At 49.3% G+C, this 23,867-nt stretch overlaps 1 protein-coding gene across 2 annotated transcripts in view; it reads left to right on the top strand.

The window, feature by feature from the left end:
• The first annotated feature begins 13,756 nt into the window (after positions 1 to 13,756).
• Positions 13,757 to 23,867, top strand: part of NAALADL2 (N-acetylated alpha-linked acidic dipeptidase like 2) — a 363,340-nt gene continuing 353,229 nt past the window's right edge. Inside the window, exon 1 of one of the 2 annotated variants that reach the window (XM_085854415.1) lies at positions 13,757 to 13,985. The gene's annotated coding sequence lies outside the window, so the exon portion shown is untranslated. The remainder of the gene's footprint in view (positions 13,986 to 23,867) is intronic. The other variant, XM_085854417.1, reaches the window with a different exon arrangement.

The raw sequence follows: 23,867 nt of genomic DNA, 5'->3' as shown, positions 1-23,867 counted from the left end.
GGAGAAGTGCCGGCTTCGAGTGGTGAAACCGACAACGAAATCACCCCTCCGGGCTATAAAAAGGCGCGTTTTGATGCCGAGAAGAGAGTTCATGGAGTTGGTCAGAGTTTTGTCAGAGTTTGTCGGGTGGAGAGTTTGTCGGGTGGGGAGACCGTTGGCGGTTTGACGCGGAGAGCAGAGTACGGAGGGTCGGGCGCACCACCAGCCTGACCAACCAAGCCAGCGGTTCGACGCGGAGAGCGGAGGACGGAGAGTCAGGCGCGCCAGCAGCCCGACTAACCAAGTCGCCATTCAAGCCGCTACTACGTTGGCAACGGGCCAGGGAGACGAAGACCACCGAGTCGCCACCAAGGGGCGGCAAGGTAACCAGCCCGGTCTCTCAGAGCCCTCGGTCAACCAGGCTCCCGAGTTTGGAAATAAAGGCTCGTGAGCCCGTTTTCTTTCCCTTGGGTTTTTGTATGAAAGTCTGTGGCGCCTTGTCTCGAAGTAGAATTGTGATTAAGTATGTGCTTGTACATTATCGTATAGAACTCGGCTGTAAGCTTTTTGCTCGTGTCTTGTTCCCATCCCACCTTTCATTGATTGCATGTGTTAAAAAGAAATACCCATTGTTTAAATGTTCACCTGCTCATTGCATCATTTTCTTGTATTGACTGCCATGGCACGTATATGGAATGAACTGGCTAATTCAGCCGATAGACGTGATCATTTTGTCCGACGGGATTTGGCGATTTAAAACCGCTCGGCTTCGCACACGAAACGAGCATGCTTAAGCGGCTTGTTTTCATACAAGTCCCGTTGAGGTATAAACTCTCGGTATTTCTGTCCACACGAATAGTTAGGTATATCGATAATTCGGCGATTAACCCTGTAGCGCGTGGACAGAATAATTGACTAGTTTATGATGCGTTGAGGCATCCGTGGCTGGTTTCCGGGGTTGGTCTGGAAAGCCAGGACTGGATTGGGGCCTTCGGTGGGCACGCAACCCACGATTTGGCTGAAACGGTCGTCTGCACGCCAAACGTGGTGGAAATCTATAACAATATATATATATATATATATATATATATATATATATATATATATATATATATATATATATATATATATACATATATATACATATATATATATATATACATATATATACATATATATGTATATATATATATATATGTATATATATGTATATATATATATGTATATATATGTATATATATATATTGTTGCGGATTCGCGCCCGCCGGCGTGCGAACGGCCACGTAACTCGAATCGCAGGCACGTCGCCCACCGGACGGACAATCCCGTCGTGACCCTCTCGGACTAACGCCGGGAACTAGTCACGGGTGGGCCTTTCGGCCTCACCACGATCGTGCCAATCGGCCCCCCGCGTGGGATAGGGTTGCTCGCCAAATTCGACCTACCTAAGTACCCACACGGAGGGTAGACCGGGCGATCGCACCTCGCCGCAGGTCGACTTCGGACACAGACCACTTTAAGCGACCCGTTCCGTACTATCGGGATAACCGAGCGGTGTTATCGTCGGCCTCGACGGTTCGATTAATTATCGGGCGTATTTGCCCACGACCAACCCTTTACGTGAAGTAAGATGGAGATTCAATAAAGGAAAAGACGAAGCGAAACGGGAAAACAGTTCAACATAAAGCACATTTATTTCGCGATGGCACACGGATAGCACACATATACAATTATACACCAAAAGCAAATGTAAAAGAAGAAGAAACACACAATAATGCACAAAAAGCAAATGTAAAAGCAAAAGAAACACAACAATAATGCACAAAAAGCAAATGCAACAATGCAGATCTACCACCAACTACCGAGCACAGGCAACACTTAAACAGTTTTACTTCACAGACGGCGCCGACAACACATATACTCAAAGCAAAAGAAAAAGGGACCACCCTCCACGATGAGGGGGGCAGACGGGCCTGGGGCCGAGACCGCGTCGAGCCTACCCGTCTGGTGATGAGCCGCAAAATGGCGGTGGCGCCCCGACTCCGCGGGCCTCGCTGGGACTGCCTGGTATGGGGTGGGAACGGGGCCCCCTTCTCGCACTATCTCAGCGCAGGGGGGAAACAGGAGGGGGGTGTTGATGCTCGGGGGAAGGAGGATATCTCGCTGGCTCGGGTCCCGCGACGAGCGTCTCCACCGCGACCTCGGTCGCGTTACCGGCCTCTCCTCTCCGCAGCTCCCCGACTCTGACACGAGCGCCCCCTCGACTGCCTTCGCCGCCGCCACCTCTCCAACTCTCCACAGCTCCGTCCAACTGCTTTCTCCGACTCTTCTCTTCACTGACTTCCCAACTCAACTCTTTCTTCTTCCCAACTCAACTCCTTGACTGACTACTACTACTCAACTCAACTGCCGGCGAGCGAACGCGGCCCTTTATAGCCCCCGGGGCCTCGCTCCTTCACCTTCCACCCTTTACCTCTGGCTGGCTCCCCATTGGACAGAGGAAAAGTGGGCGTGAATGCTTTTTGATCCATGAATCTGCATATAGCGATATTACTCCGACGCACCTGGAGGCGGGGCCAAATCGCCCCATGCTCGCTGATAGGACGGAACAGAAGTGGGCGTGAGTCGTTTTTGATCCGATTTCTTCGGAAAGGCTGGTGTTTCTGCACCCGCTGCTCGGTGCGCGCCCTGCACGAGTCCAGTATCGGTGCCCACAAGCGGCGCGGGAATGACGGTGATGCGATGGTTGCGAGGGCGAGTTGTGACGGTAAAGGTCGTGGCTGTTGTTGTGAAGCGGCGTTGCGGTTGGTGGTTGTTGTGTGATGGCTGTTGAGACGTGGTTGGTGGTGGTAGTAATGGTAGTAATGGCGGCTGGTCCAAAATAAAGATAGTAAAAGAAAAACGGCTATCTAGAGGGGTCGCAGCCCGAATGAATGACATTTATTCCCTCTAAACAACGGGTTTGGGCCTAACTACACATATACTTACAGAGATATCTCACCTAAGGGACCTGAATGGTGGTTTGCGAATTTCGTCAACCACAACACTACCCCCTCCCCTTTTTACAGACTCGTCCCGAGTCGTCAAATTTTCGTGTGCCATCATGTGTAGTTTTCCCCTAGTACATTTTACCTACGGATCCCTGAGTGCGACATTCATGGTATTCGTGTCCCCAAAATAAATAACCTGAGGGCTGAGTAACTACCTAAACAAACTCACTCACACGGACGACTTAAATAAAATTGCCGGCGCTAAGACAGACATGCCGGGGGCGCACTCATATTTACAGTGCATCTTAACCTTAACTTACAAATTTTACACTAAACCATGGCCCAGGATCAATGGACTCTGCAAAAAGAAAGCAGTTAGCAGGGAGCCAGGCTGCTCGCATGCAGTCTCTGACTCAAACAATGCAGGTGACAGGGAACGTGGCCGGCTGCTCACACGCAGTCCAAGGCCTTCCCTTTTGAACTGAACGCAGTGAAAAACAACGGTGCATGGGCCGCACAAACGCAGTCTCCGTGCCAGCTCAAGTGGCACACGCAATGAACACAACGAATGGATGGATGAATGGATGGACGCAAACACGGTGCACGGGCCGCCACTGCAGGCCCGTGTTGTAGCTGCCAACAGGGCAGTTCTCGCAGCTTGCAAACTGTTGCTTTCTGATCCTTGCACACATGGCAATGAACAGGGGGGGAGGCAAAGCAAAAATTGAACGGGGCTGGTGAACAGGGGCAGTGGGCATGGCATGGCAAAGGCGAGCAGGCAACACAGCCTGCAGAATAAGGCCACTGCAGGCAAACACAGCCGGCAGATGAACTGGCCGGCACAGGCCTCGCAGAAAACAGCTGCAGACGATCCGGCCGGTACAGGCCTTGCAGCACAGCAGCTGCAGCCGATCCAGCCGGCACAGGCCTTGCAGCAAAACAACAGCTGCCGATGAAGTTGGCCGGCCTCTGCCTTGCAGCAACGCAGCCAGCAGATGAAGCTGGCCAGCCTTTGCCGTTCAGTGGAGGTTGGTGGAGGGAGTGCGGTGGTGCTGGCCACTCGGAAGGCGGGCTCGGACCTACTCTACGGTCTCCCTCCCAACCTATCGCCTTTGCCTGTCATTGTCTATACCCACTCCCTTAATTTGTCAAACCCCAATTTAGCCCCAACTTATTTTTTTATTTTTACTTCCCCACTATAAATCGTCCCCTAACCCCCTGTACTGTCCTTGTTCGGCTAACCTATCCTGTCACCTAGCCTACTCCCAACCCCTACGTTCCCTTCCCGGAGGGGAACAAGGGAGAGCTAGCGTCCTGTGTCGAGGCCCAACGAAGCCTCAGGATGGCCTCCCCAGAGTTCAGCGATCTATAACCAAAGTGGGTCCAGCGGCCCACAACGAGAGCGAGGGGATGGATGGTGCGGAGGGGTACACTTCCTATCTACCCTAACCATTTAACTGTTAAACTACCCCGGGGCTTTCAACAAGCGCCTCTCGCTTAAACTATTGGTTCTATAAACCCAGATTCCCGTCGCCTGTGTTAGTGTCCTTACAATTTCGGGCCTCGCCCCCCAATTTTCTCTCCGTGCCCTCACACGGTCTCATGGCTGGGACACGTGGCTCCCTTTGGCAGGCACGACCCTCTGCCGATTCTCCGACGATGGCACCCCCGGGCACTACACTGCCTCCGAGCCTACCAGCTCCCTAAACACCGGGGAGTGCCCCCCATGGCACCTCCCCTGAAACGCACACGTGGCAGGCTGGCTTCCCAGGCCCCTTTCCGAGGGTCACCCGTGCCCACAACACTGCCCACGCGGCTAATGGCGCCCCGGGCCCCCGCACCAAGCAGGCGCACCCGTGCCCACTACGCTATCCCGGCCCCCCATGGGCCCTTGGCCTACTACGGCCGACTAGCCTGGTGCCCGGGGTACCCACTCAGCGATACTCACCTTTCGCCACCACGCTCCCAGCCTGTCAACAGGGCTCCTGCACCCCTCCAAACGGGTTTCGAGCCTACTTCCCCACCAACAACAAAACGACTTCCATATTTGTTAATTTGACTAACCGACTAACTCAGTCTACACTGACCCCGGGGTCCCTTGGGCGGGAGTCACTCCTCCCCCCAATCACTCATCGCACCATGCATTCCCCATTCGCTCCACTCCACACAGACCCGCTGGCCTCACTCACTCACCAAGCACATGTTTCCACTTCACTCACCAACTCTTCAACACACTCACCGCTGGACTCTGCCATCCTTCTAACTACCTCCCCTAACTAACTCGTGCTCCCACGTCATCCCTTAAACTACAGCACGTTACTTTTAACACTACGTAGCTAAACTACGTCAACTCTACACATTCACTGTCTGTCACTGTCTCCAAATAATCCCATTAATCAATTTCCCAACCTAAATCTCGCTACAATCCCTCGAACTAATCCATTCCACAGACTCCATGAGGACTTACCCCTGCCCCATGAAGTCGGTCTAACTAAGCTAACCCTTCCCCCTAACTAGTTTCCATCCTGTGCCCTGGTCAAGGGGGTCTTCCACCCCTTGCCCAGGAATCCTGTGAACCCGAAAGTGAGGCTTGCTGTTTTTTTTTTTTTTCTAATTGCGCAGCACCAGCGCGGCAACTCACAGCTCGCGCACTTTGCACCTGCCCGTGACGTCATGCAGCTGCACGTGTACCTCGTCCCTCCTTGGACGGTACCATCCGGCAGGGATACCCCTCCTGCCGGATTCCAACCCCGCGTGCAGCCATGACGTCACCGTGCGCATAAAAAAAAACACAAGCCCCACGTCTCGAGGGGTTCCCCACGCGAACACATGTGCTTTGCCCGTTGGAGCTTAACACACACGATCGCGTGGAGAACCCGTTCGGTCCAAATCCGTAATCCTGCCGAAACTTTGTCCGTCCGCGGGATCGGCAAATCCACCGCTGGCGTTTCCGGACCGGGACTTCACTCTCGCAAGCGAGCACGTGGCGGTCTCGCGCGTTGCACAGCACGAACCTCGTGCTCACTGCTGGGTGAACCCGGCACGGTCCCCGAAACAACTGCAGCCGCTACTCGGCTTTCTTTCCTCTGTCGCAGTCTCCGTCTCCATTCCACACACGCACTCCCGCGTGCCACGACGCCAACACACCCCACCATTAAACCCACACCGGGAGACGCGGCTGCATGTTCACACATGCCGACCGACATCTCCCTTACACACAACGACCTTGCACACGCTCTCTCTCCCACACTCGGCCGCTCACTCACGCATGCCATTTCCCTCACACTACCCATACCACTCACACGTGGTGCTCCATTCATACTGGCCGTTTCACTCACGCATGCCGTCTCCCTCACACTACCCATACCACTCACACGTGGTGCTCCATTCATACTGGCCGCTTCACTCACACACACGGCGACACTCACACACGGTGCCCCATCCACACACGGCATGCTGGGAAGCACGCCCTTTGGCACACCCGCCACTACACCACTCACACACGCGGGGGCACTCGCCCGCGGTGTCTCACTCACACATCGTGCCACACTCACACACGCGGGGGCACTCGCCCGCGGTGTCTCACTCACACACGCGGGGGAACTCGCCCGCGGTGTCTCACACACACGCGGGGGTACTCGCCCGCGGTGTCTCATCCACACACGGCGTGCTGGGAAGCACGCCCTTCTACACACTTACCACCACACCACTCAAACACGGGGTCGCTTCCACACACGGGGTCTTTGTCACCCACCCGGTCGCTCTCACACACGCCCTTGGACCCGCGCTATGCGTGCGTTGCAGCACGCATTTCGCCACACTCGTGAACACACACCTCGACACCACACACACCGGGACAACCACACTGGGGATTCGTGTCCCCACAAGGGTCTCCGGGGCCTCTATACCCCCCAAGCTCGGCGTGCACCCGTCCACAGCACTCGTCCCCTCAACCTCGCAAAGCACGACCGAACCCACCTGGTCGTGACTCGCCTCAAGGGGGCATACTCCCTCCCCTCGTTCCTGGAGGAGGCTATCCCGCTGCTCTCACCGGGTCCCTACACGCTCCGCGAGCTCAACCTCATCGTCCTCCACTACCTCTGTGTGTGTGTGTGTGTGTGTGTGCGTCTCTAACCCCGTCATTATCATGCAGTCTCTCCTCTATCGTTCCCATCTCCCGTGTCTCTGTACATTTATTCGTTTCTGTTGTCCCCTCGTGTCTATTAGTCTCTGCTTATTTCTGGCGTCTTTCCCTTATCTTTATGTAGGTCAACCTTGCTTTCTCCTTAAGTCGCTCCCGTCCTTCCCTGTTTTTCACTCCTTGCTCTTTCACGATCTCCGCGTACCTCATCCTTGCTTTCCGTCTTAATTGTTCTTTTCTCTCCCTCCCAATTACTTTCACCTCGTCTCTTGTCTCCCGAATTATTTTCTCCTTACCTGCCTCCACCGCGGGCCTGTCAGCCGTTGCACTCCCTCCCAGTTCGTTCGCTCCCACACGTGGAGTCGCCATTTTGAGCTCCCTGGCCACTGCCTTCATGCCCGCCTGCAGGCTTCGGCCCATGTTCTGCGTCTCACCCCGCAGCTCTTTCATTTCGAGTGCGTTTGTTTCCATTTCGTTCATTTGCTGTGTATTCGCATCCATTTTCGTTTTCACTTCGTTCATTTGCTGTGTATTCGCATCCATTTTCGTTTTCACTTCGTTCATTTGCTGTGTATTCGCATCCATTTTTGCTGTCATTGCCGCCAGCATGGCGCATAGCTGGGCCATGTCGGGTGCGCTTGGGTGAGCCGATTCGGCAAGAATCGGGAGGTTTTGGCGGAGGGGGGGAGGGGAGGTGTCATACACCGCGGCCGCCGCCGCACCTATTTCGGGCTCTGGGTTCAGTTGGGGGAGTTCGTGTTCCTGCACAACCAACATTTCCTGCACGGGGATTTCATCCTGGACCATGGACTCTACACATTCTACATCCATTTCTAATACCCCCGGCTCCCGCTCGCCTTGAGACGCCATCTTATTTCTCGTAAAGGGTTAATTTAGCTCGCTCGTAATTTGGAGGGAATCGGGGGTCGCTCCTCTCACCCCTGGACCGATTCCCGTGAATTTAGCTGGAGACAGGAGAGCCCGTTTTCCCGTTCTCCGATACCAGTGCCGCGAGGAGGGCGATGAGTTTATATCGCACGACCTGACACCAGTGTTGCGGATTCGCGCCCACCGGCGTGCGAACGGCCACGTAACTCGAATCGCGGCACGTCGCCCACCGGACGGACAATCCCGTCGTGACCCTCTCGGACTAACGCCGGGAACTAGTCACGGGTGGGCCTTTCGGCCTCACCACGATCGTGCCAATCGGCCCCCCGCGTGGGATAGGGTTGCTCGCCAAATTCGACCTACCTAAGTACCCACACGGAGGGTAGACCGGGCGATCGCACCTCGCCGCAGGTCGACTTCGGACACGGGCCACTTTAAGCGACCCGTTCCGTACTATCGGGATAACCGAGCGGTGTTATCGTCGGCCTCGACGGTTCGATTAATTATCGGGCGTATTTGCCCACGACCAACCCTTTACGTGAAGTAAGATGGAGATTCAATAAAGGAAAAGACGAAGCGAAACGGGAAAACAGTTCAACATAAAAGCACATTTATTTCGCGATGGCACACGGATAGCACACATATACAATTATACACCAAAAGCAAATGTAAAAGAAGAAGAAACACACAATAATGCACAAAAAGCAAATGTAAAAGCAAAAGAAACACAACAATAATGCACAAAAAGCAAATGCAACAATGCAGATCTACCACCGACTACCGAGCACATGGCAACACTTAAACAGTTTTACTTCACAGACGGCGCCGACAACACATATACTCAAAGCAAAAGAAAAAGGGACCACCCTCCACGATGAGGGCCTGGGGCCGAGACCGCGTCGAGCCTACCCGTCTGGTGATGAGCCGCAAAATGGCGGTGGCGCCCCGACTCCGCGGGCCTCGCTGGGACTGCCTGGTATGGGGTGGGAACGGGGCCCCCTTCTCGCACTATCTCAGCGCGGGGGGAAACAGGAGGGGGTTGTTGATGCTCGGGGGAAGGAGGATATCTCGCTGGCTCGGGTCCCGCGACGAGCGTCTCCACCGCGACCCCGGTCGCGTTACCGGCCTCTCCTCTCCGCAGCTCCCCGACTCTGACACGAGCGCCCCTCGACTGCCTCCACCGCCGCCACCTCTCCAACTCTCCACAGCTCCGTCCAACTGCTTTCTCCGACTCTTCTCTTCACTCACTTCCCAACTCAACTCTTTCTTCTTCCCAACTCAACTCCTTGACTGACTACTACTACTCAACTCAACTGCCGGCGAGCGAACGCGGCCCTTTATAGCCCCCGGGGCCTCGCTCCTTCACCTTCGACCCTTTACCTCTGGCTGGCTCCCCATTGGACAGAGGAAAAGTGGGCGTGAATGCTTTTTGATCCATGAATCTGCATATAGCGATATTACTCCGATGCACCTGGAGGCGGGGCCAAATCGCCCCATGCTCGCTGATAGGACGGAACAGAAGTGGGCGTGAGTCGTTTTTGATCCGATTTCTTCGGAAAGGCTGGTGTTTCTGCACCCGCTGCTCGGTGCGCGCCCTGCACGAGTCCAGTATCGGTGCCCACAAGCGGCGCGGGAATGACGGTGATGCGATGGTTGCGAGGGCGAGTTGTGACAGTAAAGGTCGTGGCTGTTGTTGTGAAGCGGCGTTGCGGTTGGTGGTTGTTGTGTGATGGCTGTTGAGACGTGGTTGGTGGTGGTAGTAATGGTAGTAATGGCGGCTGGTCCAAAATAAAGATAGTAAAAGAAAAACGGCTATCTAGAGGGGTCGCAGCCTGAATGAATGACATTTATTCCCTCTAAACAACGGGTTTGGGCCTAACTACACATATACTTACAGAGATATCTCACCTACGGGACCTGAATGGTGGTTTGCGAATTTCGTCAAACACAACAATATATATCTATACATATGTATGCTTTATATGTATCTTCTTGTTCTTCTTCTTGCGTATGGCCAATATGGATTGTGCTATCGATTTTCGTGAAGATCTGAGTCCGGATCTGGATACGAGAATTATTTAATTTTTAAAGTGATTCTTCACCATTGAGAGATTGGGCCAAAAACGATATAGTGCTGTACAGCAGTGTGACCACTCATCATATTCATAAATGCCAAGGTGAGCCAATGAAAAAACCAAGAATTCACAAGGTTTCGGAAAAGCGATGATAATAGAAAATCTATACGCCAAGAAAACCTATAGAAAACCAAGACACCAAGGTGAACAACGAATAGCCAAGATCTTGTTAAAAAGCCAAGGAGTGGTCACACTGCTGTACAGCATGATATTTCAAAAATGTATTGGGCCTGATATGTTCTCGTGGATCAGGCATTACGTGGCAGAGGTATGCCCGCTCTACCAAGTGCCCTTCAAGTTAAGTCTGTTTCTGGTGTATGTTCCCCCTCCATCCCCTTCCTTACCTCAAATGGCTGCACAGCTGAAACTGCACATGAAAAGGCTGAATGCCTAAACTCTGTGTTTGCTTCTAAATCTTGTGTCCCAAACCCATAGATTTCTGGACCCACTTAACCCAGTCACACCCAGCTTTTCCGGGACTTTGTGTCCTTTTCTCCTGACAAGGTGGAGAGCTTGCTGTCAAACCTCGATTCAGATTCTGCAACCGGTCCAGACGGGATCAGCCCACGTGTCCTAAAAACCTGCTCTTCTGCTCTTGCTCACCCTCTCTCTGTTCTATTCACCCTCTCATTTACACAAGGTCATCTGCTATCTGCTTGAAAATCAGCAAATATTACCACTATGCATAAAAAAGGTGCAAAAACAGATCCCTGCAACTACAGACCAATCAGTCTTCTCCCAATCATCAGCAAGATTATGGAATCCATCATCGCTTCAGACATTAAATCCTCCCTCTTCTCCAATGCCTCGATTTGCAATCGTCAATTTGGTTTCAGACCAGGTCACTCTACCCTGGACATGCTGCTTCTGCTCTCCCAACAATGGATGGAGATCCTCAATGCCGGACATGAAATCAGGGCAATCTCCCTGGACATATCACGTGCTTTCATTACAGTCTGGCACCCTGACCTGCTCACCAAACTCTCTTCCTATGGTATCCAAGGCAATCTCCTCTCATTGCTCGTGGACTTCCTCGCCTGTCACAGTTAACACAATGCTCTTTATGGCTCTCTCTCTCTCATCCACTCTTTCTGTCCAGGCTGAAGTTCCTCAAGGTAGCGTTCTGGGCCCTGTTCTTGTTCTGGTTTTCATCAATGATCTCTCCGACTCTCTGGAAAATCCTCTTTATCTCTTTGCTGATGACTCCACTCTCTGCTGTACCATCTGTCATCCCTCTGATCGGCAGGCAACAGTCTCTTCACTCTCTGCAGACCTGGATAAGATCACAAGCTGGTCAAATACTTTGAATACGTCTTTCAATCCTGACAAATTGCACACTCCCACTGTCTCTCCGAAAGGACTATTTGGAACCCTCCCCCCCCCCCCCGCATCTACTTTCTCAACAATCCTCTTGAAGAAGTCCTTTCATTCAAGCTTTTGGGCCTCACTATCTGCCATGATCATTTGTGGGAAAGCCACATCTCCAAGTTGGTGTTCAAAGGCAGTTGCCGACCTGGGTACCCTCTATCATACAAAGTCCTTCCTCAGCACACCTGAGCTTTTGACCATATACAAAGCTTCCATTCGCAGCCTGATGGAATACTGCTCTCCCCTCTCTGCTGGTGCTCCTGCCTCACAACAGGCTCGGCTTCACGCTGTGGAAACCAAGGCTTTTAGGATCACTGGTATTCCCCACGATGAAGCTGAGACTTTGGGTCTTTCACTCTCTCACCGCAGGCAGGTCAGTGGTCTCTCTGTCTTCCACCATCTCTTCTCCAGCCTTGTCTCACCTGCTGTCTGTGCTCTTTCCCCCCTATATTTCTGCAGGGCGCTCAAGGTCTGCCAAAAAACCCCTTCTGGTGAAACTACCAAAATCAAGAACCACTGCTCACCTTCACTCTTTCATTCCACTTTTTTCCCACCTCTGGAACAAACTCCCACACTCTCTTCAATTCCACTCTTCCTTCCAGGTCTTCAAAACAGCTGCTCACCACCATCCCTTATCTTCCCCCATTAAAAACCACGATCTTTTATACACCCGTTAATCCACCCAAAACTCACCTCCTTCAAATTCCTTGCTTTTCTTCCTGAAAGTCCCTGTAGTGTCCATCATGTTTACCCCGTGTACCCCGCCCCATCCCTCTCTCTCTCAGCCCTGGTCTCCTGCTCCGCTTGTTGTATGTTCCGTGTGTTAGCTCTTATACGAGCCTCGACATTGTATTCACACACAAAAAAATGGCACCACAGCCGACTCCGCTCATGAGAAAGCCGAATGGCAGAGTTCTGTGTTTGCTTCCATATCTTGCGTCCCCAACCCCTCACTCTTGGTACCCATCCTTCCCAGTTGTACCCAACTGCTCATGGAGTCTGTCTTTGGCTCCTGAGAAGGTTGAGGTTCTTTCAATCCTCGACTCCGACTACTACTGGACTTGTGGTTCAGGTCCGAATCCAGATCCAGCCTATCAGTGGGGCAAAAGTTTTATTCCACATGCACGTGCGTTTCGTGAACTGTATTTGTATATTACGTCCTAATCTGTTTACTGTGCTAGCTCTTCCACGAGCCTCGACTATGTATACAAAAACAAAGAGATGGATGGAGGGTTTTTCACTTTGAGCTGAGTCATCTGGGTTCTTTTACAGACCTGACTATCTGTATTAACTGTCGGATTTGTCCTTTGCAGGTATCGCATATCCGATATCACATCACAGGTTGCTCCGTCCTTCGGACAGACGTTAAGCCGGGTGTCCTGTTTGCCAGTATTAGTCGGTGGACTTAAATATCCCACAGTATCCTTCGCAATTAGAGTCGATGAGTCATCTCCGGCATCCTGAAGAAATCATAAATTCCTACAAAAGTCAGATGCAGTCGAACGTCACACCTGGCCAGCCGGTTCGTGAAAGACTTGTGGAAAAAATGTTTCCTCCACTGATTTCACAAGAAAATGAGAATTTGAGTTGTTACTGACGTCACAATACGAGTTATAGTACAACAGGGAAGAGATAGAAGGAGGTGAATCATTAATGTTTTGTTTGTTTTGTCTGAATGTCTGTTTGTCTGTGAACAGGATATCTCAAAAAGTTGTGGACGGATTTGGACGAAACTTGGCGGGCAGGTTGGGTCGGTGACAAGAACAACCCGATTAGATTCTGGTTCAGGTCCGAATCCACATCCGGCCTTTCAAGTGGATACAAAACGTAAACTGTTCAGCCTGGCGGAGGTTTGCGCTCCACTGAGTGCCGTTCTCGTTTTGCCGGAGGTAGACCCCAGGACAAAGACCCCCAGGACAAAGACCCCAGGACAAAGACCCCAGGACAAGGACCCCAGGCCAAAGACCGCCAGGCCAAAGACCCCCAGGACAAAGACCCCAGGACAAGGACCCCAGGACAAGAACCCCAGGACAAGGACCCCAGGACAAGGACCCCAGGACAAAGACAAGAGGAGACACAATTCCACGTCCGATCGACACAATGAAGCGAATCCAGTGAATGAAACACCTATTGGTATTTAAACATTACAATGAACGACGAACTGGTTCCAGAACAGAGGCGAGGTGTTCAAAAGGACTTGGAATTCATTAATCGCTTTGGGAACACACGGGGAAGGGGGAAAGGGAAGTGAGAATGAGGAGAGAATAAAGCATGGAGCACGTGGAGAGGAACTGGAGGGGAAAAAAATCCCTAAAAACGGAACCGGTGCAGGAAGTGATCGAGAGAGAAAGGGCGGGAGGAGAGGACGCGGAAGTTTGGGTGCTTGGTGCTTGGTGCTTGGTGCTTGGTGCTTGGTGCTTGGAGTTGGAGTTGGAGTTGGAGTTGGAGTTGGAGTTGGAGCACTGCGAGGAAGAGACGAGCACGGTAAGGGCTGCAGTGGGTTCGGTGGACACGAAGGATTGCATGCGAGGGAAGGAGGCTCGTGCCTCGTGAAGGAGGCTCGTGCCTCGTGAAGGAGGCTCGTGCCTCGTGAAGGAGGCTCGTGCCTCGTGAAGGAGGCTCGGTGGGTTAAAGGCGGAAGGATGTGCGGACTATTAAAAGGCTGTGAGAGGCGAGCGCTGTTTGATATGTGGTGCTTCGTTCTCCAAGAGTATGCATGCTCCATGGTGCAGCATGAGGGATGTGTGCTCATTTACCCCGTTGAGCGCGTCACGGATGGGCGACAGTAACTTCGTGTCATTTCGTGCGGTGTATGAATGAAGTGGAATGTTTACGCTTCGTTTCGAGTTTCACGACGTGTGTTTGTTGGGTTGTACTTGTTACGAGCTGTTCAGGGACTTGTAAAAATAATTTAGAAACCACAATAATAAATCCATCACTTTGGAAAACACAAAAACGAATTCTCCCGTCATTCCTTTCCCAAACCAGTTGATGATCCCCTCCGTGTGCACATCGAGAGGGCACGACCATTGTGGTGTGGTGTGGTCGAAGTGGTGACCACGTTGTTTGATGCGATGCAGTTAGTTGTCTGACCAAAGAATGTTTCACGTCTTTTAAAGGGCTGTAAACAAGGTCGGATTGGGAGGAGATTGGGGATTGGGAGGAGATTGGGGATTGGGAGGAGATTGGGGATTGAAGAGGTCGGATTGGGAGGAGCTTGGGGATTGAAGAGGTCGGATTGGGAGGAGCTTGGGGATTGAAGAGGTCGGATTGGGAGGAGCTTGGGGATTGAAGAGGTCGGATTGGGAGGAGCTTGGGGATTGAAGAGGTCGGATTGGGAGGAGCTTGGGTATTGAAGAGGCTGGATTGGGGATTGAAGAGGTCGGATTGGGAGGAGCTTTGGGATTGAAGAGGCCGGATTGGGAGGAGCTTGGGGATTGAAGAGGTCGGATTGGGAGGAGCTTGGCGATTGATGAGGCCATATTGGGAGTAGCTTGGGGATTGATGAGGCCATATTGGGAGGAGCTTGGGGATTGATGAGGCCATATTGGGAGGAGCTTGGGGATTGATGAGGCCATATTGGGAGTAGCTTGGGGATTGAAGAGGTCGGATTGGGAGTAGCTTGGGGATTGAAGAGGTCGGATTGGGAGTAGCTTGGGGATTGAAGAGGCTGGATTGGGAGGAGCTTGGGGATTGAAGAGGCCATATTGGGAGGAGCTTGGCGATTGATGAGGCCATATTGGGAGGAGCTTGGGGATTGAAGAGGTCGGATTGGGAGGAGCTTGGGGATTGAAGAGGTCGGATTGGGAGGAGCTTGAGGATTGAAGAGGTCGGATTGGGAGGAGCTTGGCGATTGATGAGGCCATATTGGGAGGAGCTTGGGGATTGATGAGGCCATATTGGGAGTAGCTTGGGGATTGAAGAGGCCGGATTGGGAGGAGCTTGAGGATTGAAGAGGTCGGATTGGGAGGAGCTTGGGGATTGAAGAGGCCGGATTGGGAGGAGCTTGGGGATTGAAGAGGCTAGATTGAGAGAAGCTTTACGGTTTAATAAGATGGGGATTGAAGACCCTGATGTTTGAAGTCAACCCAGCATGGTGGACATCACAGAAAGATATAATGCAAGTTCATGCAGGGAAATTCTGGTTCAAACATGTTTCTGAATGACAAGAATAGTTTCTGATGAACAAATTGCTGATATATCAGTATGTGTAACTAAGTGGTTCGTATCCATTTTCAACAAGCTTGGTTCATTGAGTAACTACTGTACAAGATATTTGTGAAGTTTGGTCAGCATACATGAGCCAGCTGTTTGGCGGAGTTGTTCAACACATTTCCCCACTGGCTGGTTGGGTTCGATTCCAATGGCTGTCGCTCTTGCCAAACTAACCAGTACTTGGCGAACATGGCGAGTATGCCAAATACCCTTCAATACATGTTGAGAGAGGCTTTCAACTTGCCATGAACAAAAGTATGCTGAAAGGAAAGTCAAGGGGATGTAGACATGTATTATACTTGTTGATATTTTTCTTTTAAACATGAGCCTTGTGTGGCTCAGTGGTAAAGGCAGTGGCTTGGGATCCTTGGGGTCCTGAGTTCAAGCCCTGCTGGCTGCTCAGTTAGCATCAGGGGGGTTGACTCAACCTGTCATCCTTCCGAGGTCGGCGAAATGAGAACCAGTATACCGGTAATTATCCCTGCAGGGTCGAAGGTAACTAAAGGGTTGGTGTCAGGAAGGGCATCTGGCCATAAAAAAACATTGCCACAAGAAAGGGTACCATGATTGGAGCCCACAAAAAGCTGACCCCTGCTCAGGGATAAAGGCTTTCAAATGGTGTGATGATGATATTTTTCTTTTAAACATATTTTATAGAATGCTGCACAAGTAGGAAAAAAAAAATAAAATAAAAAGCACCTGCTGGATTGGACTGTCGACCAACAAGTATTACTTTCACTCGTGGGAGATTGAAAGTTTTGTCATGGCCGATGAAATTGAAAGCTCTCATTCAATATTGTTCACCTGGAGATTGATCTACCCTCCTGGTTGCTCTGCAGATCCTGTTCATCCTGTAAAGTGGTTTTTTGCGTTGCTTTCTGCGTTCGTTATTGTATATTGCATGCTGATGTGGTTGCTCTCAGGTCTACACTCTACAGGGTACTGTACGCGCCAACATTTTCCAGGAGGTATATTTTTGGTGTTGATGGGACCGAATACTGCATCTCCATTTGCAAACATGCCTGATGCTTGGTGTCGGAGTTATGCGTGCTGTCGATTTTTGAAGTTTCCTTCCTCTTCACTCTATTATTCCTCTGCATTCCTTGCTGTGGGTTTACAGGGTATGGGGTGTATGCCATTATTTTCCACTCGATATACAGTCAGTGGTGCGGAATGCTTTCAAGTTGTTTATTGGCTGTGATGTACACGTACAACGAGGGAATGTACACACTGGTTGCTCATCCACAGGCGTTTGATCTTTACTTTAAAAAAAAAAAAAAAGTCCTTTGGTTGCTCGCAAAAAACGTGGATATGTCATGGATATGTTCTTGACATTCAGCCTGCCATTCTAGTTTTATCTGTCGTCGTTAAAATCCAGTACAGTATCTCGTTTTACTTGTTCAAGGTGTGCGTACACGTTCATTTGTGTTCGGCATGAAAGGTTGCCTCGTACCGTTGCATCTTGATCTCTCAAGGTAACCTTGAGTTGCAAGAGCGTGAAGATTCCAATTGCAAAGTATGATGTGTGCAGAATGCTCAGATTGAGGGTCATCTGACAGCAGGCTGACAGGGGTCAGAGGGTCAATGTACCAAGGGTGGGATGGTGAAGAACAGATAAGGGACAACCATGCACAAGCACGTTACAAAAATTGCAGGTAGATGAAGGGTACGTGGTTTCAGAGAAAAACGTTGTAATTCCAATGGTAGTTCTTCCATGAATCTTGATCACCGTTGGGGAAAAATAAATAAATAAAGTAAACCGTCATTTTCAAGGTATGTACATATGGTCACATTTTCATTTCACTATTTGTGGCATGTGACATTCAGGCCTGACACTTCTTTGTTTGTTGTAAGCACAGGAGAAGGGTGAAATGCATAGTCATTTATAATGACCTTCTGTAACAATTGAAGGGAGTTAGTGGACTTGTCGTCACATCACCTGACCAGGTGCGGCAGGCAGATTGTCCCACCCTGGAGTTTGTTAATGAGTCGGCTGAGTTTTTACCTCCAGTCCAGGTGTGGCAGTTCTGCTGAAAGTAATCCGAGTTGTTGAAACTCAGAATCAAAATTCTTGATCGTGCTTCCTTCAGCCGGATTTGTACCCACAACTTTCGGGATGCGAGCACAGTGTCCTCACTGACAAACCACCGCTGTACTCAAAAGGAGCAGTTTCCAATCGTTTGAAAACAGGTTAACCAAATGTCCCTTGGAATGTGTGTGACCTTCAATCGAAATAAACCAAAATGTTTTGCTTCTCCCTTTGTCGGGTGGGGAGGAAATCATTGTCTCATTTGAAGTCCAATTTGTTGGGCAATCAAATTTAATTTAATTGGACGGAGCACCTTTTTGATTCAAAAAGCAAGCAGGAGATGTTCCAATCAGCCAAATGATGTATTTTAACTTTGACGTTTGAAGTGGGCTATGCCGTCCTTTCAAAATATATTCGAAATATTTAATGTCCAAGTTGAGTATATTTTGTATTGATTTGTCTGCTATGCCATTACCTTCGCCAAACACTAATTGCTTAATTCAGTAATTACAGCATTTCTTATTTCTAGTCATTAAAGTCTCTTTTTGGGTCTGACAGGATGGCCGAGAGATACGCACACTTACCTCTAACGTGTCTTGCTTAGGTTTGAATCCTGATCCAGTTATAAGTCATCACCCCAGTGTACCACTGGCAGAGTGATTCATCAATGTGCGTGTCGTCCCTCAGATGGACGTTGAACTGGAAGTCCCGTCTGCCAACACAAGTTCATAGATGTTAAAGATCCCAGGGTGTCCTTCATGAAGAGTAGGCGAGCTATCGCCGGCACCATGGCCAAATAACAAATTCCTGCTCCAACTACTTAGTCGAACATCAGGCCAGGCCAGGCCAGACAATTCCTGAAAGACATGGGCAAAGCTTCTGCCCGGCGAACGCCACAAGTGGGAGTAAGAGTGGCTTTTAAAGAAAGAGTAATATGATAAGTCTTTGTATGCCATCAGGGTATTGTGGATAACAATGAAACAGTGATTTTGCGGTCACAAGTCTCGGATTATATACCACTCCTGTTGGGGGTTACGTTCACCCACAGCCGACATCCAAAGGTGGAAACCGCTCTCCGAATCACGGGTGCGTTTGCTGGTCCTCATGACAGATGATTAATAAAAGACCAGTAAACAAATTGCTTGGGGAACATGACTCCTGCTGCAATGCCGGTTGTACGGAAATGAAACTTAATTTAACAATGTATTTGATTTATTTGTTGGTCAAATTTTGATTTGGACCTTTGTTTATAAAAGACAGGATAGAACAGGTCTGTGGACTAATGATATTTGAAGGAATTTGTCTTCATGGTGCTTTGAATGAAAAGGCCATGATAACGTGTTTGCTGCTCCGATTGTCTGTGCTGAAAAACCAAGATTGTGACTAGTGCGACGGCATGTGGTGTGGGGGTCGTGAGTGTACTTACCTGCAGTCTTGTCTGGGTTTTATTCTCGGCCTTGACTCAAACCATCTCATTTGATCTATGTAATATGAAGGCGTTCTCACATCTCATGCCGCTGTATAATGTTTCTTGGAACAGTCATTTTTGGATACAATTCCCTTCTTGGCATCTGCCATGCTTCACACACATGTCAAAAGCTTAGCGGTTGCTTCTACCTTTCAAAACTTTTGTTTCTTACCTCATTTATGCTGTACCTTGTAAGTATTTTTCCCTGCATGTTTTCGTGTTACGTTGATGCTTATTTTATTGATAAATCGAGGGTGGATAATATTTGATACATCTCTTCTGTATAATAATAAGTTTGTTGGGTGGTCGCTAGACTACCATTATTCTCAGGTTTTCCATCTGTCTGTATGTTTGTATGTAATGGACAGCTCTGGAGGCCAGAGGAGTCAACCGATTTTGATGAAACTTAACTGGTAGGTTCATACCAGGATCTAGTTGTACACTTTTGAGCACCGTTGCTATGGACGCCACCGTTGCCTACCAACGGGACTTTGAAATTTAAGAAAAATCCCCCCAAAAATTATTTTTTCGAAAAACAAAAATCGGCTTCCACATTTTTATGCGCACTATAATCAACCTCTTTGTCAAAAATTTTCAGCCCGATCCGTCAAAAACTGTATGACAAGTATGCAATTATGTAGCGACCACCCGTGTCGCCTACCGGCGTGTTCGTTTGTTCGTTTCTCCGTCTGTGTGTAATATTCAGTCCACCCATTGGTTGGACAGCTGCCCTGACTCCACCCACAATTTCAACCTGAAAAAAAAATCCTACGGCCGCCATGTTGGTGCTTACTGGTCCGTGAAGCCAAAGACATCTTTGGAGCTGTTATGGTCACAATCGCAATGCCCCCTACAAGTTTTCCCTTCAGTGCAAAACGGCCAAAGCGACAGTTAAAAGGATTTTGAGCCGATCGGTGTCATGGGCCATGTGAAGATGGGCCTCGGCGATTTTTGGGCAGCGGTCTGTTTATACACCGCCAAAATAACTGGCGTGCTCTCGAGCAGCGTTTTTAACTTGGAGGTTATGTGGGTCCTGGCTATTATTTTCTATTAAACGACTTGTTAAACAGTATCATAAAACCCATGTCATTACAATGGTCTTTGTCCTATACATCAGGAAGAAGATAATTCGTTTTGGATCTCATGATCATGATTCGTATGCAGCACAAGGCTGCAGGGCAGCATCATTGGCTGAGAGAGCAGCAGTGCTGCTGATGCAGTGCCCTCTGCTGGTTAGGACTGGAATTAGTAATTTTTCAGGGTGCCGGCGAGAGCTCACCTACTCTTCATGAAAGACACCATGGGATCTCGAACGTCTACCAATGAATGATGGTGGACAGGCCTGTGCCTTCCCTCATTTGAGGGATGTGGGAAGGCGGGGGGGGGGGTTGAAGGCTTGGAGTGGGGAGGGGATTGACTTTTTACGGTTGGGAGGGTGAGGGTGAGGACTTTGGTTTGAGATGTGTGGGTTCAGGACATGGGGGTTGTGATGGGAGGGAGGAGGGAATTGAAGTCATATTTAACATTGCACAGATGTTCCACGGGTCCCTCCTAGTGGATAATATTGTTGGGGTCTGAGGTGAGCAGCGAATGATTTTGTTGTCTTGGGGACTACCAGCAGGGAGTGATGCATCTCGGAGCATGCCAACTTTTGGTGAGCTACGGTTGCCGTCCTTCATTATCACCCTGCTGTTTACTTCCATAACTTTCTCAATCACCGATCAGCAGGTGACATCCCAAGTAATTTTCATCACTTAAAGATGCATGCTACCCCACAAGGAACAGACAAAATTCTCCCTGCATCTGCACCACCAGGAAACTTTAATCCCATGTACCTTCTCCGTGAGCTGATCCTCCACAAGCTGGAGAGCATTGTTGGCGGACAGATCGCATAGAAGCAATGGTGGAACAAAAACAGCTTTGGAATCCATGTGTGATTTTCCTCCGCTATCCTTATCTCAGGATTGTGAGCATTTTGTTGATTGATATGCTCCTTGTACCATATCCCGGCTGCTTTCCCTCTCCCCTGCTCTTGTCTGCACAGCGCTTCGTGTCTGTTTAGGATCAGCAGCTAAAAAAAAATTCTCCTTTGATACAACAGCCTCTCATTCCAGGTTTCCCATGACAAGATGCATCAGTCTGATTTGACTTGTTGATTGAACACAACCCAATGCCTTTTGACTCGTCACAAACGAAGCAAAACAATGAATGTATTATTTGTTTACTCTCTATAAAAAGTACACTGATTAATGTCTACATACACCAGCTCTTCCAACAGCATTAGATCACTGGAAGAGGAATAGTCATGTGCAGGTATCCGGAGACTTCAAAATTCCCTTTGTGGGTAATGACATAATTGAGGTGCAAAGCTTGAAATGGAGTTAGCCAGTACTGTAGGGCCATTGTGGTTCTTTACCCTTCTATACAAGGTTTGTACAATATGTGTATATACTGAAACGCAAAAGAAACTTACCACTTGTTTGAAATGTAATAAAATTGTAACAGTTCAAAATAAAACAAACCAACAATTGCTAATTGAAACATTGGCATTTTATTGATGACATGTCAAGTTTTTGACCAAGATACACCATCTCATAAGTTTGTTCTACAGTACAGAACAGCACAGGGTGCAATGTCAGTCCCCTTTCAATAGCGTGTGTGGCCACCATTGTTTTGGATACAGGCAGTGCATCGTCGGCGCATACTGCCTACCAGTCTTTGGATGGATTGCTGCTGGATTCTGTCCCACTCAGTCCTCAATGTCTGAAGCCATCTGACTTAGGACCATCTGCCTGTCCTGCCTTGCAGTGGTGACTCTTGGCCTCCCTGATCGAGGTCTGTCATCTGCAGCGTTGTGGAGGGTGTCTCTGTCCACCAGGGCCGATATCGTCTGGTGTGAACAGCCAAGGTGATGTGCCACCTCATGGTAGCTCAATCCGCCTTGCAGTATGCCCAAGGCACACTGCCGTTGATCCCTTGACAATCGTGGCATGTTGATTGAAATGCCCATTTTGCACTGGCCTTTTTAAAGCCAATATCAAGACATCACGTGCAGCTCATTAAAATCATCCCGTACCCCTTGGCTAATCACTGACAGTCAAAACGGCTGTTCAACAGCTGTGCTATGAAGTGACCATTGAAGGTTCAAGTGACCATCCATGACCGTTTTGTCTGACAGTGAGGACACTATTGTTCACACATTTACTACATGCAGTGTAATTGTTGATATTTGAAGGTTTAAAGGTGGTAAGTTTCTTTTGCGTTTCAGTATACATATAGGATATCTATATGGAGGAAAAGGCTTCAATTTCGCTCCTTTTTATAAAAAGTATTTCCGAGGTTTTAGTGCATTAAACCCTATTTTTGTATTCGTTTCCTAATTGTACTCTGTTGGGGGTGCTTTTCGATGTTTCTTGAAAAAAATATTTGTTTGAACTCTATCATTAACCGAGGTGCGTGGTACGGTGCTTTCGGATGATGGACATTAGTCTCTTAAATAAATAATTTAGCGACTTGGGCACCGTTGGTGGACCATTTCACCCCACTCAGTTTATTGTGCATTATCAACATTAAAGAGGCACTGACCTATTTTGAAGGAATTTTATTAACTCTTCATCAATGTGAACATAATGGTTCCAAGGATGTCGTGAGGTCGATGCGACCCTCGGGTAGGAACACACATCTGCTTCAAAAATTATCTTTGTAGGTAATGACATAATTGATGTGCAAAGCTTGAAATGGAGTTATCCAGTACCACAGGGCCATTGTGGTTCTTCACCCTTCTATATGAGACTTATGCAATTTTATCTTGATTAGGAATCAAGCTGATCACCTCTTTTTGTTCCATAGGGAGATGCATGGGAGTATCTAGAGGCCTGGGAATGCAAAATGAAGTTTTCTCTTCGTTTTGGCTTTGCATGCAAGAATATTTATCTATATATCTATATACCGGGGGGGGGGAGCTATCTCGGGGTCCCACCAGACTCCCTAGAATTGCATGTGACGCGGCGGGTCGCTAACCGACCGTGAACGGCAATAACTCAACCACGTGACCAAGGGTCCTCCGTATTTTGGATAACCGGATTACCGAATTAATCACGTGACCTAATTACCGGGGGAAGCGCCCTCGGTATGCCTTGTCCGAACCGGATCACTTTACCGGATTAGATTTAGCCAATCGACACTGCCAAGGACGTACTGGCTAAAATGAACGGATCGTTGGGAATAAAGTCCTGGCTAGGTTAGGATACAGACCATGCTGGATCAATGAAAGATAAGACAAAAACGAGCTGGGAACATTTGTACAAATAATTTATTAACAGGCAGGTGAGGAAAGATATGTGGCACTGTGAATATAGCTTTTATTGTTGTATGTGAGCAGGAATAGAAAGAAATGTGAGAGGTGCGGCAATAATACAAGCAACTTACAAAAGCAGACACAGAGCAGAGTTATCCTGATATAATTCTTGTGCAATCTTAACTTAAGCGAAGACAGGTGCCAGAACAAGCACACGCACACGCACACGCCACAATGAGGAGGAGTCAAAGGAGAGGAGATGAGGCTAACGGTCTCTCAAGACCTTGCACGATTGCCCAACCGTGCCACCAGTACGCTTTGCAGGGATGCTCCACTGGGTGATACCTCCCTGACAGC

The sequence above is a fragment of the Eptatretus burgeri genome, chromosome 14, assembly GCF_056783735.1.
Source record: "Eptatretus burgeri isolate ZD-2024b chromosome 14, Ebu_testis_v1, whole genome shotgun sequence".
NCBI lineage: Eukaryota > Metazoa > Chordata > Myxini > Myxiniformes > Myxinidae > Eptatretus > Eptatretus burgeri.
Note: the sequence above shows the minus strand (reverse complement) of the source record. Positions and strands in the feature narration are given on the sequence as shown.